Consider the following 16573-nt stretch of genomic DNA (forward strand, 5'->3'; position numbering starts at 1 on the left):
AAGAAACTAGTAAGCTTGTTGAGAATATGACTCCACGAAAATACCGAAATGCAAAGAAGTGGAAAGGGCATTGCACCAAGTATAGTAATAAGAAAAAAGGTTAGCAACTGTTACCAACAATTTAATTAAAAAATGCATATACAACAAGAAATTTTAATTACAATTTCAATTCTTAAAAAAATTTATTTTGATAAAGACTTAAAGAAAAGTAAAAATTTATCTTTCTTTTAAAAATTTTGAAACACAGAAGAGACCTGAAATCAAGAACATTTAGAAGCATTAATATATCAACAAAAGGTTTTGTATGTATTTATGTTCTATCAGCTGTTCTGATAAAGTGAAAGTGTATTTACTCTTTCTGAAACAACATCAAGATTTGCCTCAATCTATTGATAGGTGCATTATGAATTTAGTTCAATTATATGCCCAGCTCTGTCTTTTTACAAAATTAACTGAAGAGAAGGGCCTACCAGCACACATCTCATCACCAAGTGACATTCGGCCTCTTTTAAATTCCCTATACCACTTTAACACATTTGCTTGTGAAGGATTCTCATCATCAAATGTGCGTTCTAATCGTTCATTTGAACCGTCATACTAAATCATAATGCGCATGTTTTCTTGAAAAATTAATATTTTATCACAGTCCTCTAGTTTCTTGGTATCTTAAAATATATAAGAGTGAATTCTATAACTTCAATTATTTTGATCAAGCACATCCCTTGATTCCAAGAAAAGCCGCAGTCTCTCGCTTGTTATTTTGTCGAATTCATTTTCTATATCTGCTTCGGCTAGGATCTTCTCTTCAAATGTACTCAAAGGGTTAATATGGTTTCTGTGTTATATGTTTCATAGAAAATTTGTACGCTATTTTCAGTTCTAATTCGACTTTAAGCCTCGTGGAATATATTTCCGTGATCAAATTTCTATATTTTTGTTATTTCTCATAAATTTTAATGTGTTATCAAGGAGCGATATTCCTCTATAATTATTGCGCTCTCTCATATCTCCTTTATTCTCATATAGCAGTACTACTGAAAATTTTTCCAATATTCCGATGCTTCTTTTCTTCTCATGTTTTGTGTAGGTATGAAACATTAATTCTCCTTCGTTTTGTCTCTATATTTTCATTATCGACTGTTATTTCCTCACAATCTAATTCTCTTTCATTTTTTAACTTTTGGAGTGATTCATCCCATCCATGTTTGCATTTTGATATCTTTTATTTCTTTTGATTATAGGATGCTGCAAAATAAATTCCAATATTCTCCACTGATTCCTTGCATTTCTTTCGCCATCTCCCTCTGTGCTTCTTCCCTGTTGTTCACTGCTTTTTTTGACTTTTTCATTTTTCTTTGTTCTCTTTGCTCTGATATATATTTCTTCCACGGCGTATTTACGTTTGTCACAATATCTATCATTATATTTTCAATGTCATTCACTTGATTTATAAACTTTCTTTCCCCATATTTTGTTGTTATTCTATGTTTGTATATACAGAGAGATTTTCTTTGTATTTGTAGTACTTATTGTGCGTTGTTATGTTTTTTCCTTTAGTAACTACTTTGCTTTTCACCTTTGATACAACCAAATAGTGACCACTACCACTAGTTATCACTTAATCACAAAACTTGGTTCTATCATCTTTGTACCGTATATTTCAAGCTAAATTTTTGCAATATTCTGTGAAAATCAATCTACTGCTTCAGTACTTACAGTAAGTGAATAAAACAACAACACTTCCACATTTTCTTATTATTATTGTTTTCATTACAATATTCAATTAAATAATCAATTTGTGGTGTAGTTTTGAAAACAATCTCCGTAAATATTCGCACACATCCAATCACTTGATGTGCTTTCTTGTTTGAATATTTCTATTCCACAAATCATAACTAGCTATATTACTGCCGAGAGACGGCAGCTATTTAGTAATTGGATCTTTCTCAACTGCGCGTTGAGTTTCAATTGCCGCTTCAAATTTCTCTTCGTGATAATTTTCTATGATGGAAATATCAGTGGAATTGAGAAATATTTATACTCTCTACATTTCCGGAAATGATGGCTTAGCATCATGCAAATTCAAATTATTTAGACTTCATTTTCATTAAAAACACAACTCTTCAATAAAACTTCAGATAATACTTTTCAGCATCAAGAATAATTCCTACCAAACAGATAATCAATGTGAGACTTGAAATTACCAAAATATAGATGATTACGTAACTGTCGATACTGTTGATATTATCATTTATACATTCGAAATAAAATATCACTATGTAAATGATCCACAATGTCACAATTACTTTAACTTGGTCTCTCAGGTTACAGATGTATCAAATAGACTGGCTCAGGTGAGTCGCCCGCGTCCTACCGGGGTAACTTAATCTACGTAAATTCATTAAAGTGTTATTCTATTCTCTACTACTACTAGTGTTTATTATACTACTCAGTAATCCTACTATCGTTCTGTCCCATGTTTGGTTTGTCCTTTACGGTTAATTATCCTATTTTATTGTTTTGCAATGATATTTCTTTTGTCACGTATTTTTCATTCTCTTTCCAAATGTATTCTTATTTCTACATTCCTACTTTCATCTATCTTAGTTGTTCTAAAAACTCTTATTGAATACTTCATTTTAGAATAGAATTTAATATTCATAGAAATATATATGAAGTTTCAGGTCGACACTGAAAGTTTGAAATTCATAATAAATCGCAGATCAGAGTAATTTTATGAGAAATATCGCTAGTAAAAAGACATTCAATATGGCAATATGGTAATATACTCCATGTAATATATTCTAAACGTTAGAGAATTTTCATAAATTTTTTGTTAATTTTTTTTTTATCAACAAATCCAATAGCATCATTGGTGTAGTAAACGAAAATTGTGACATTTAATTTAGTTATCCTTATATTTTGTACGAACATCTACAGTAAATAGTGTATCTTATGAATAATATCAGGTCGTACGCAACAAGTGGTCAATCATCGCTTTAATTATGAAAATGATGTTGATTAAGAGAAGTTGGGCGATGGTTTAAGGCCTCAAAAGCGTTACAAAATGTAGTAAATAATCCTAACAAAAATTCGTTAAATTCAAACCCTTATATACCGTAGATTTGATTTTATAGACAAAAGCAGAAACAAATTCAAATGATTCATCATATCATTGTATTAATCTTGTGATGTGAGCTCCAATAAAAAAGAATAATTATATAGAGGATGTTTCAGAAATATTGTCGCTTTCGAATGTTCACTTTGCTTATCATCAAAAGAAAGCCTTAAGTATGGCTCATTGTATTTTATAGTTTCAACCCAATGTGCAGCAAGCTCTTTGAGACATTGTTAAAACCATTTCTAGATGTAGAATTGCATTTTAAAAATCTCATTTGGATGCAGAATTATTACCATTCAAGGTTTTCTTCACAGCTTCGTGTAAATAATTGACGGTGCAAGGTCCGGAATATGCTGGATGGTCTAGGAGTATAATACCACCAAGTTATTAGATCTTATTCCGCGTAAATTTTGCAGTGTGTGGCTTAATATTGTTTTCTTGTAAGAGAACCCTCTTTCGGTTAACTAAACCTGGATATTCCTCCGATAAAACATCTTACATTAGCATCATCTGTCCACAATGTACCTCGACATGGATAAGACTTCACATTCCAACAAACACACAACATACCAGTCAAATCGAACTCACTTTGCGACAGGCTCTGGTAATTGTTCTTTGTCAAATCAGTACTTTTTCGTGTTTTTGTTATGTAAATAAATTCATTTTGCATCATGACATTACTTATGAGACACCCTTTATATAACGGTCAACAGGAAATTTACATGACTGTTGGTCTACATTTGCATTGTTTATTCTAATATTCATAATCATGTCTACAAATTTGCAAAATTATTCTCGTATACTTATATATCTTTTGTTTCGTGCTTTATATATCTCTTCCTCTCATATTTTTAATAATTTCTATAATTTCTCAGAACTAAATGCATGGATACACATGTAGCACCAAATTATGAAATTTGATCGGTCATAAGTTTTCCCAGATGCTCATGGATTCAACCACAACAAACCTCAAATATAATTGTTTTAATCTTGTGGTTGTTCTTTTGACAGGTCGCTGCCCCACAATCTCCAGTGGAATTAGAATTTATTTTATTTATAACTTATGTTACATTCAGTTCAATTTCTTTGCATATTGCATACAAATATTTAACAGTAAGATGGTTAAAACTTATTCTAACTTTGCTGAACTTTAACTAAAAATTCAGTAAATGTGCATTTCTAGTGTTATATTTATATCACATGTCAAGAAGTCTAGATAGGGGATAGATCAGGAGTGCTAAAAAGATAACAGCAATGTCCATTTTCTGCAAACACAATGTAACAGGTTTCTTCGTATGCCATCTTATTGAGACTTACTCGTAAATATCCCTTCTGACTGTTGAATTTCATCAATGAATCGCAACTTTGTCATGTGAAAGTCATGTAAAATATTTTTCTATACATTAGCATTGATAATTATCAATTAAAAACAGCAACCCTTGCTTAGATACGCAGATTTAGACCATTATATATACCTTCCATTTTAGATTTTTCATATCAGATATCTGAACCATATTAAGTTTGAACCCGCCTCTTTTGTTTATAAAAATCAGTTTCTGTATGTCTTTGTGAAAAGGGGTCTTTTATCCTATAATTCATATTCTCCTCTTCAACTCTCCTTAAACAAAGTTTTTATAAATTGGTTCAACAATTGCTTGGGTACAATCATCGTCAATAATTATCGAATAAGAGCCTGCTAATCTTGTTTTACACTTATAAAAATTACAATTGAAGCGCGCCCATGTCTTTATCAAAATTCCCAATATTGTAATTTCTTCAAAAATAATATTTCTCATAGTTTTTTGGGAAATACATGAGTTTTGATCAATTTTATATCCATAAAATTCATTTTTACATGTATTGCATGTGATAAAAGTGATAATATTTTCTTCGACGGCAGAAGACTATATAAAACTAATAAAATAATATGATTTTCAGCACATGCCATCCATTGCTTGTAAATAGAAAAATTTAGACTAGAAGCACTTTCACACACTTCCTGCAGTTGTGCAAGTTTTTTGTTTTATACATGTGACTTTCCAATTCCCCAGAGGAAATAATATAATGGTGTGTCAAATCGCATGAATGAAGTGATGTTTACAGGTCCGTTTAGTGAAATAATTCATTGATCAAATGTTTTTTACTGTAAGCAAATCTTTAACTTGAACTAAGTGTCTATTGGCACCCTCCACGGAAAAATCCGTGACACTAATTTCCACCATAGAGACACGGACATTTTTAAAGAAATTAGCTTTATCCGTGTCTCTAATTTCAGCCATGAATGTTACTACAATAATAAGCTTCAACTCACGGATGAATACTGTACATGGATAAATACCATCCACGCACAAATATCATCCTCGGATAAATACCACCTACAGATGAAATCTTCTGATATATATGTCATTTCTAATCCCAATATATTTTTTCATTAATTTTGAACGAATTATACAAAAAATGTATTAATCAATACTTTGGTTTTAAGAATAACCTTAGTAATTATGAATTGATGATAGTGCTATGTATAGAGCATTAGTTCAACACGATTGACTAATATCCGGTGCAATTGGATACGAATGATTAGATTAGGTTAGGTTAGGTTGAGTTTGGTTAGGTTAGGTTAGGTTAAGTTAGGTTGGGTTAGGTTAGGTTAGGTTGGTTTAGTTTTAAAATTTCCGTGTTTCTCAGATTAAAATTAAACCACGGTTTTTTCCGTGGAGGGTGGTGATTTTGGATCTTATGGTAAGATTTAAAGACACGGAAAAAAGCTTCATTCTGATGCATTTCTATAAAACTTTCCGGGTCTTTAAGGTTAAAATGATAGCCACGGATTTTTCCGTAGAGGGTGGCGATTTCGGATCACGCGGAAAGACTAAGAGCCGCGGAAATTTCCGTGGATGGTGCTAATAACACCAACTTCAAACCAAAACACAAAATTTGGTTATTATGTCTTTACGAGTATATCAGGTATCATTTACTGTTACGTTTTGATCATCATTGTTATTTCTTCGCCCATTCTGTTGACAAGCTGAATTTTATATTCACGCAAATCCAGATCTTTGCACAGTATTCATCATAACGTCCTTGGACACAAGTTCACTCATTCAGCACTTTTGGATCAGCGCAGTACACAGAGCAACAGCATGTTGTGTGCGTGCCGAACGAAATTTTATGGAATGCTCTGGAAAAATTTCATTATATGCATCGTAATATCGGTGTAATGCACGATAAGTCTAACGATCTGTCTCTTATGTCTTTTTATTAATGACAAATTAGGACCAACCAACTTAAAAAAAAACAACAGTGTTACCAAATTTAATTTCTCTGAGACAATAATCTCAAATTTTTAAATAAAATACTGAAATCAACTCTTATTCACATTTTGTTATAAATTTATTTTGGTCTTCTCAACATGTATCGGAACTCGTATAGTGTAGCAATAATATTGTGAGTGACCCTTTTTTACTTCTCTTTTCTGTTTGTTGCCAAATTTCTCAATATATCTTTTTTATTGTGCATAGTTTGAGATATAATGAGTGAGTATAAATTCATAAGTGATTTAATGATGTTATATTTTTTTGAAAATATTTTTTGCCAATTATTTCTTTAATAAGTAAAAGTTGGACTTTTTACCCAATTTAAGAAGGTATTTAAATCATATTTAAAACTGTAATAAAGAAACAATCAGCGTAAGTGACCGGACAGGTTTTTTATGTCCAATTTATCGTTTCTTTAAGGCCGGAGAGAAAGAAAAGCAAACTTGAAACTTGTATTTTAATTATTATCACAGTTAATGATTATTGTTTTAAGTTTACTGGATGATTTTTAGTAACATGGCAGATTTTGTAATTGCTAAACTTGATCCACTTTATTTTTATTGAGATGCATATTAAAAACAACTTTTAGCGAGCTTCTAAAATACAAGTTTGAGACGAAAAAGGATCAATTTATCAGGAGAATTATATTGAAAACAAGTTGAAGTATTTTTTTATTATTTCCTATGAAAATTGAAAGTACAAGTAGTTAGGTTTGCTTTATAACATGTGGAAACAACAAATAAGAACTGTGTCAGATAGCAATAAGCAAAGTTACGAACAAAAACTTCTTTCATCAGTTAAAAACTTCGCATACTAAGGTCAAAAACAAAAATATTGTTCTTATACAAAAATTGCTATATAAAAGATGAGATTGAAAACGGCGTAAAGAATATGAATTATTTAGTCAAACTTGAGACAATAGGTTTGCTCTAACCGTTTTAATTATCAAGAATCGATTCAGAAACTGCTTCTTCTTTTTTGTGTACACGTCCAGATGATGGACAAGTTTCTAAACCAACGATTTTAAAGCTATTGTTTACAAAATACCAATACCATAAAATGGTTCCACCTTCTCTAATTCTGTAAAATTGGAAATATAATTTATATACTGGATATAACTGCTGTTTTCGTGATCCAATTCCAGCTCTACCATATACTAAAATTGTCCTCCAGAAACTGTTCGCAAACGCTCACAAATAACGAGAAGATAGGAAGTATTCAGATCGCTTGGAACACCCATTTAGTGGATACTGCTTCGATGAAGTTGTAACAAAATTAATAGCGAATATCTAAACTAAATGATGGTTATCATAGGAAATAAGCATATTCCAAATGATCTACGTATAAATAAGATAAATATGTTGATCCACTGATCATCAAGAAATTACTCGTATTGTTCGCCTCATATCAGTGAATTAGAAGTTTCTTATAGACCCCGTTATATATTATTTCCAGTTTTTAGTACGTAAATGACTGTCAAATATTTTTTCGTGTAATTGCACGCGAAGTCAGCATTCAGCGTTCTCAGTACAGTCCGCGAAATATAATTTGCTATGGATAACGATCGCGAAACCAAACGTCACTTCCAAATTTTACATTTCTAAAATACTACAAAGACAAAGATTATTTTTGATTGAATACAAACAAATACATAAGTATTCATATTATTTAGAATGAATATTAACATTAATTGTACAGTTTGTATTATTACTTATATTTACAAATATTTACGTTGAAGCAACTACACCTAGAGTTTCTGAATAATGGTTATTCCCTACACAACAACTGTCAAAAATGGACGTTCGTCTATTAAGAAACGGTTTTTGTCCACAGGACCCGACGTTATTCAAGTTTACAAACCATCCTGAAATAACGAGATGGAACGTTTTTAAGGCAGTTGTTCAGTTTTCGATAAAAGTAGAAACATTGAATACATCAGATGTTCGGAATTTTTCTCTAAATTCTAAAATGTTCTCAAAATACCGCGTCCCAATACAATGGTTCTCTTTCTCTAAAATTGAAAATAAAATTTATAGAATGAATACAACTGTTATTTATGTTATCTAATTCCAGTTTAAAATCATGTATTCAAATTGTCTTTTTAAAACCGTTCGTAAATGGACACAAAATGATGTAGAACGCAGTCACTCCTCTTGGAAGAACTTTTTAGTAGATACTACACATGGGAGTAACTGTTAAAAAACCAAACTTATATGGACCGGTCCATCTAAGTAATAATTATCATAGCAAACAAACTTCAAATAACATATCCCAAATATTTCAGAAACAAAATGAGTTTACGTAAGTACTTGGGTAGATATGTGCAAAAATTTTTAGATAAATGTATTAAAATTGTGATCTTCAAAGAATTATTGTACACCTCACATAAGTAAATTGAAAAAACCCTTTCGATCTATGATACGAGGTCTGGATATTGAATAACGAGACTGGTTACGAAAAAGGGGTTTTATTATAAAAATTATTTTACATTCGAATCCTCCCTTTCAATACACTCTACTCCCCTTTCCATACGTTTTTTCCATTGATCGAAACAGTACTGAAAGTCTTCTTTGGTGACGGCCTTTAGTAACTCTGCCATTTTTTGCTTTACCCGATCTATTAACTCAAATCGGGTCCTTTTTAAAGCAGATCTTTTTCTAACCTTTTTAACCTTTCAAGGAAATCTGAACAGACCCGTTGACGTACAAGCTTTTGATCAGGAGTCAGATTTTTTGGCACCAGCATCGCACAGACTTTTGTCATGAGTAATTCCTCGTATAAAATTTTTTTAACCGTTTCTTTATCGGCGTTTACAGCCTCGACAATCACCCGGATGCTCATTCGACGATCTGCACGCACAATTAGGTTGATTTTGGTCATTGTTTTTGTAGTTGACACAGTTACAGGGTGACCTGGGGGGCTGGTCATCTTCAGTGCTTTTTCGGTCATCACTAAATCGCTTACACTACTCAAAAACGCGCGCACGAGATAGAGAATTGTCCCCATAGGTCACTTGCAACAATTTATAGCAGTCAGTCGGAGTTTTTTTTTCAATTTAACGAGAAATACGTTGCTCCTGGTTTTCGTCGCACATAGTTTTCGGCACGAGAAAAAAACACGTTTGTTTCAAACCGTTACTGCACAAATACTATAATAGAGACGTAAACGTGTTTTGGGACGTGCATAAACAAGATATCTAGATACTCAAAGCACTACTCTAGGCGCGCAGTCTCGTTATTTAATAGCCAGACCTCATATACTACTTCGTACACTACTATCAGTTCCTTGAACGTGAATGACTGTCAAGTACTTTTTTTGTTGATGTACAAAAAATTCCTTTCTCCTTCTCATAAATCATTTGAATGTTTGAAAAAATATTATAATTTAGACGATAAAATGTCTCACAAAAATGTGCAAAAAGTCATTATATTTACTGGATTCGGTTCACGTATCCAAAATTGAGAGAAATCTATTCTGAATATACAGTAAAAGTTAATCATACATCCAATTTCTTAAAAAAATTATCTTCTCGTTGTGAATTTGAATCTTGTATCAACCCGACGAATAATTATTACGTGTCATTAGAGTCTTTAGAGTTTTCCGCTTGCAGTAATAATTATATTGTCCTAGAGTAATTATAACTCTGCGATTTATACATATCTAGTTCGTAATAGGAATTTTTATTTAGAAAGGCCTTGTGCCGCGATTCTAGATCCGTATATTTATTATAGGTAATCATTATATTGCTGTCACGCTTAAATTGGAGTACTTACGAAGAGATTTTCGATTTTTTTCGATGAATTGCATAAGAAGTGAGGAATTCCATGTTTGATCTTATTAAAAATTATTTGTAAACAATATTGGAATATAGCTACTTCTTTTATCTCTGATAATACTTTGATTTTAGAAAACATAGTTGTCATTAATTGCAGGACTAAACAAGCAGATTACTGGCTAATGCCACGACGAATATTAGAATCATTTACCGTCAGAAGAAGTACTCCGCATAAACTCACATTTTTTAGTAGTGAGTCACTTTAATCAGAGCATGAGCCGAGTCGTCTAAGGGAGGATAGAGACCCTTGCAAGCTCTTCATTTCCAACCCTCCTATTTCTTCAACTCAGCTCCTTATATCGTTAGTAGAGCACTGGACGTCTCTCCTAGCAGCAACTTAATAGTTACGAAAACATCAAGAAAGCGTTGCCTTATTGGGAGAAAACATTATTTTAACCTGGCTCACCGAATATACTTCGAAAGAATGCGGCATATATATTGTTAACATTTTTCTTTTCCTGTATCCAAAGTAGGTTATTAATTTCAATTTATATTAGTTGCACATTTTTTTTGTCTAATTTCCTTGTCTTTTTTTATTTTACTTATTTCAATCGCCATTGTACACAACACACTTTTGACAAAATCCATTAAGCTCCTGGAAACTGTCAGAAAACACCTCTTTTAGATGGTGCGTAGAAAAGATGGAATCCGATCCCACGTTGTGATAAAGTGTCCAACGGCTTCCATCCGTTTAGCTTCCTGATCGTCTGATATCATGGGTGGCACAGATCTTCCTCTTAATAAAATATTGTAGAGTCAGTCATCGATCTCTTCGCTGTCCGCTGGCAACCTTAGGCTCTGGCTAGCTTACTGCGAAGACAATTGTGGTTCACAAAAAAATTATTCATCAAAGTACTTTAATTTCGGGCCCAATCTGAAAATATAGGCCTACTTCAAGAAAAAACTGTATTTTGATGTAATAAAATAAATGTAGTAAAGAGAGTAAATACAATAAATACCAACAAAAAGTATTATTGAAATAAAAAAAAACTACGAAAAAAATTAAGAGTAGTCTCAAAGGAAAAACTTGCATAGTTCTAGACAAAGACAAATAAAATAATAATAATAAAAAAACTTCAGTCAGAACGAGTGTGTAAAAAAGGTTAGTTTATATAATACAATTCGGAATATGTGAAAAGTATTTTATTGTGAAAGATTTAATCTTTTTATTTTAAATAATATATAAAATTAACTTGGTAATGTCTATGGCAACGGCGGCATCCAGCGATGAAAGAAAAAGAAGATCATTTCCTGCAACTGATGTTTTTATGGCGGCGGAAAAGAAGTATCGAAATTCAAAAAATTCCTATAGTTGTTCCTGGTCTATTCTATTTAAAAAAATTTCTTCGAACAACGCCACAATGCCCACTCACTCTCATAACCTTCTTCTATGGAAAAATGTCAATTCCACTACCCTCAATAATCATTTCGCTTGATCTTTCCTCTAACTATTATACAGGGTTGCCTAAAATTAGGACCAAAAATATATCTAATGAACTTCTACTTGAATTCCAAGTTGCCAAACAACGAAAACGGAGAGTAACAATGTTTCCTTGCCGTCACTAAAACGTTTGAACCAGAACTTGCTCCCTTGAAACTTGAAAGTATCTCACATTGACTATGTTCGACAGCCCGTAGCGGGTTTTCCCTTATATTTTCCCCTATAGTAAATATTTTATTCGCAAAATATGGATGAATGGATATGTAGAAGGTACTTGAAGTCTATCTTTATGCCTCGTATCTTTTGGAATCAAAGAAGAAGAGTCAACGAGTCCATTTCCTCGTGGAGTGAGTAGTCTAACTCTAAATAAAAGGTAATGATTGGATTTTCTGCCAAAAATCGAGAGGAATTAACAAAATTGATAATTGGATCATTTAATTTTTATCATTTTTACAATTTACACACTTTTAAGGAAAAAAAATAACATGTTAAGTTCGAAGAAGATATTTTTGTCTCATGTCTATTTGCCAGGCTTGCACAATATACTTTTTTGATCTAATTATTTAATAAGTTGTCAGTTAACTATTAGTCCAATGCTTTTTCAAGTATATAGCTCCTTGTGATATCATAGCCTAATTATATGTTTATGTGAATGTTTCTAGGAAGACTAAACTTTAAACAGGTTTTTGCAGATTTATGAAACTGGAGTTCTTCTTTATATTTATCACTTACATAACATACTTCATACAAAAATACAATTCATAATAACCATCGAATAATGTTCTATTGGAGATGTTTTTAGATACGCATTGTATCGAATGAAATAGTACGTTTCTAATTAACCTTGTATAACAGTTGTTTATAAAACAATTACCATTCTTCATAGCAAAACGTTGCGTTAGCTGACATATCTTCGAATTTCTATAGAATGAATAATTGGACGCATTTATGCAGAAACGCACCAACCCACATTTTGTAAGTGTATAAACAAAATTGTTGCTTTTCAAAAAGTAGACTAGTCAGTCAGTTACCTTGATTGATTGTGACCTTAGGGCACAATGGAATGTTCGTTCTTACTCAAGTTATTTCTTTAAGACTATTTTGGACAAGAAAAAAATTCTAAAAAAAAGAAATGTATAATTATTATACCGTCTGAATGTTGAATGTTGGAATTCATCGACCTAATTTTTATCATACTAAAGTTAAAACTATAATAACGAAATTATAAAAAACAAGGTGATTTATAACGTACAAGTGCTATTCAGAGAGGAAGATTTTTAATTAAAAAAATGAAGTAGAAGAGAAAAATATATTATTTGCATCTAAAGGGCGACCCAAAAACTGTCCAACTGAAACGATATTAACTTGTTAATAGAAGTAGAAAGGTTTATAAAAAACTAGTCATAAAAATATTGGCTATGTTATCAAATATACTATCACTAAATCTTCGCGCGATTTCTCTGGTAATTATGAAATGTAATTATAATTATCTAACCATGGTCAAATACCATAGCATAATATTTCTGAAATTTGAAATTGGAAATATTAATACAATATATAATTGATACAATAATATAATAATCACAAGCGTACTTAGCGGCGCCAAACAAAACATTTACTTTGAGAATAAATCTCGTATTAAGTTTTTTTTAGTGGGGTTTTGTTGAAATATAACTGAGACACAAACATATTTCGAAATAAAATATTTCTGCAAAATTAGCGCTAAATTGAAGAGCTGGTGTCAAAGGTTATTTTATATATGTATTGGTAAGAGCTAAGACCTTGGATAGACATCCTAAATTCTTATTAATAAAACACTGAATCTGTTAGATGATGAATATTCGATTCTTATATAATATTCAACGGGAATAGTTGTAAAATCGCCTTTTTTTTCAAAATATACATGAACTTTCAATAAAATTGTTATTTATAACCATCACTCAAGTCGTATGATTAAGAAAGACACATTTTTTTGCTAAAAATCGATTTTATTCAACAATGTTATCCTTCAAGAGCAATACTTCTCGATGCCGTGCTTGTAGAAGGATTTTTATTTTGCTTCAAAATAGGATTCATTCTCAACGATTGCTTCTTCATTTGAGCTCAATTTCTTACCGACAAGCATTTTTTTGCTAAAAATCGATTTTATTCAACAATGTTATTCCTTCAAGAGCAATACTTCTCGATGCCGTGCTTGTAGAAGGATTTTTCTTTTGCATCAAAATAAGCTTCATTTGAGATTTTTTTTGAGATCAGCGAATAGCTAGTAGTAGTTGGGGACCAGATCTGGACTATACGGTGGATGAAGAAGCAATTCGAAGTGTAATTCGTTCAATTTAATTATCTTTGCCATTGACTTGTGAATCAGTGCATTGTCTTGGTGAAACAGTGGTTTTTCTTCGGTATTGAGGCCGTTTTTCCTTAATTCTTGCATTCAAACGATCCAACAACCCTATGAAGTATTCGCTATTGATTATCTCTTCCTTTTGGAAATAGTCGATTTGTGAACAATAATCAATGCGCATCCCACAATACTTAAACCATAACCTTCTCAGGTGACAGTTGTGCCACTGGACGCTTTGGACGTGGCTAACCGACTGCAGTCCACCCAATTGACACCCAAATTCGACTTATCATGTTTAAATTCAGCAAACCAATAACAAATGGTTCTTTTCAATGGAGCGGTGCCCGGATAACATTTTTGCAGCCATAACTGAGCTTGTACATTATTTTTTTATCAAGAAGCAATGATAAATTATCTCGTGAAATTGTTTTGAAAATAATAAAAGAAGGATTACATCAATGATTGTCACTTTTTTCTGACTAATCGAAATGTCATGAAATTTTACATATAGTCCCCCCTGGAAGATGGTACTTCATAAACCCATCAAAACACGTAATAATTTTTCTTTGAAAAAAATAAAATATTAATATAATATAAAATAAATGAAAATGAATGTTTAAACAATATTTGTTTCTCTTCATACGTCAAATGTAAGGGCTTAAATTGAAACTTAAAAGTGTTCTTTTTTTAATCAAAATAGAATATTAGAAACAAAAATTCATTTATTTTAAATAATTGTTTTAAGAATTAAATGAAATAAATTGAAGAATATAATAATAATAACAAGACACTTTTATTCAAAGATATTTTGATCAACCCTTTTTTCATTCTTAATGGCTTCTGAAACCGACTCTGCTACGATAGAATTGGGAAGAGTACACACATCTAGGTTAAACATATTATTTTCTGATAGAGGTTGATTAGATTCGATGATGTAATTTTGGAGAGCTATGTTTATTATTGACTTTCAATTTTATCTTTTTTCCGTAATGTATATCTACCTCAGTTGGAACGGATTATTTTATCGATAAAACATATTAAACTTTTATGGAAAATAATAACGTCAAGTATATTAATTCTCATTCAGTGTGTTAGAAATAATAACATGAATATGCATAAAATTAAATATGAAGAGTAGATATTTTAATTGATTTGTAACTGAAAATAAATAAGAATGTAATTCCATCCAGCATATATTTTCACATATTGTTTTTCTATAATTTAGTATATGTGTGTGATATTTACAAGCTTCTAGCTTCTGCTATTTAAGCAGTTGACCGCTTGTTACAGTTCGCTGACCCCTGCAGAATCGCGGAGTCCTAGTGTCAGATGCATTTTTTTGTATTTATCGATTTGTAATTAATATTCGACATAGTAAATTTTATTATTAAGAAGTGTAGTAATTACTGTTCCAATCCAATAGCTCTTAAGAAATGACTTCAGAGGTTGTGAACTTCAATTGGCGCAGTCAGCAGGATATAAACCTTTCTTCCCTTACAAAGTGTTATCAATGGACTTATAATTTGCACATTGATATCATTGTTCTATAGAATTACATACTTCTAGTTTTATTCGCACATATTTTTGATAATTAACAACAATTTGTCATTATTATTGGAAACGGTGAATCTTGTTCTTGTTGTGAATCAGGGGGAGTGACTTATATGTGATAACCATTGATTTGTATAGTCAGTAGGATATGAACCTAACCATGAGACGATAACTTGGTTATCGAAACGCGCGTCAGACAGTGATTGTGAGTGTTGGTGTAGTGGTGGTGTGAACAATGTATGCAGTATGTCAAGTTATAGTTGCATTTATTATCAATATACAAGATCAATTTGTTATTTATATAGTATATAGAGATTTTTGTTAATAAAAAGTATATTAGTAGTTGTTTCTTTTACTCCGTAACTCTTCCCGTTTTTTTCCACGATGTTTTCCCCAACATAAATCAAAAGATGGCTAGAAATGTTATAATATTACTTTGTTACACCAAGGCATCAGTCACCTTAAAGTGGCCGACCCAGAAATAGGGGAAAAATATTCACAGCAGCAGCGCAAAACTCCCCAAAAAATAATACTACACAGAAAGCCTTTAGTATCTCATGATACTTTTGAACAATAACATGTTTGCGTTGGATACCAAAAATAGTGACAACAAAAATTGGGCTGGACCCTCATTCACACACTTTAGTTTGGAGAACTTTTGTGATTAAGGGGATATAGCAAGGTTATGTTGACCAGCGAACTTCCTAGCTATAGGTGTGTTACAGAATGTCTGGGACCTCTTCTTTTCTAAAATCTAAGATATAGGGCTTAGGAAGTATGAGAAAGAGATCATTTAATAAAAAACATTACAAATCGCTTATGTGCCATTGAAGGATTGATATTAACAATTTTTATGTTTTTTTACCTCAGATAATGTTTGAATTGAATTTCATGTTATTAATTTCGTAGTGAAGGAATGATATATTTTGCCACAACCATTTTAACTAAATTATTTATGTATTTA

At 31.5% G+C, this 16573-nt stretch overlaps 1 protein-coding gene across 2 annotated transcripts in view; it reads right to left on the minus strand.

Moving 5' to 3' along the window:
* The window catches only part of LOC130448964 (class A basic helix-loop-helix protein 15-like), a 165734-nt gene that overhangs the window by 102203 nt on the left and 46958 nt on the right, over positions 1–16573 (minus strand). The gene's annotated exons all lie outside the window — the stretch shown is intronic.

This window comes from Diorhabda sublineata, chromosome 1 (genome assembly GCF_026230105.1).
Source record: "Diorhabda sublineata isolate icDioSubl1.1 chromosome 1, icDioSubl1.1, whole genome shotgun sequence".
NCBI lineage: Eukaryota > Metazoa > Arthropoda > Insecta > Coleoptera > Chrysomelidae > Diorhabda > Diorhabda sublineata.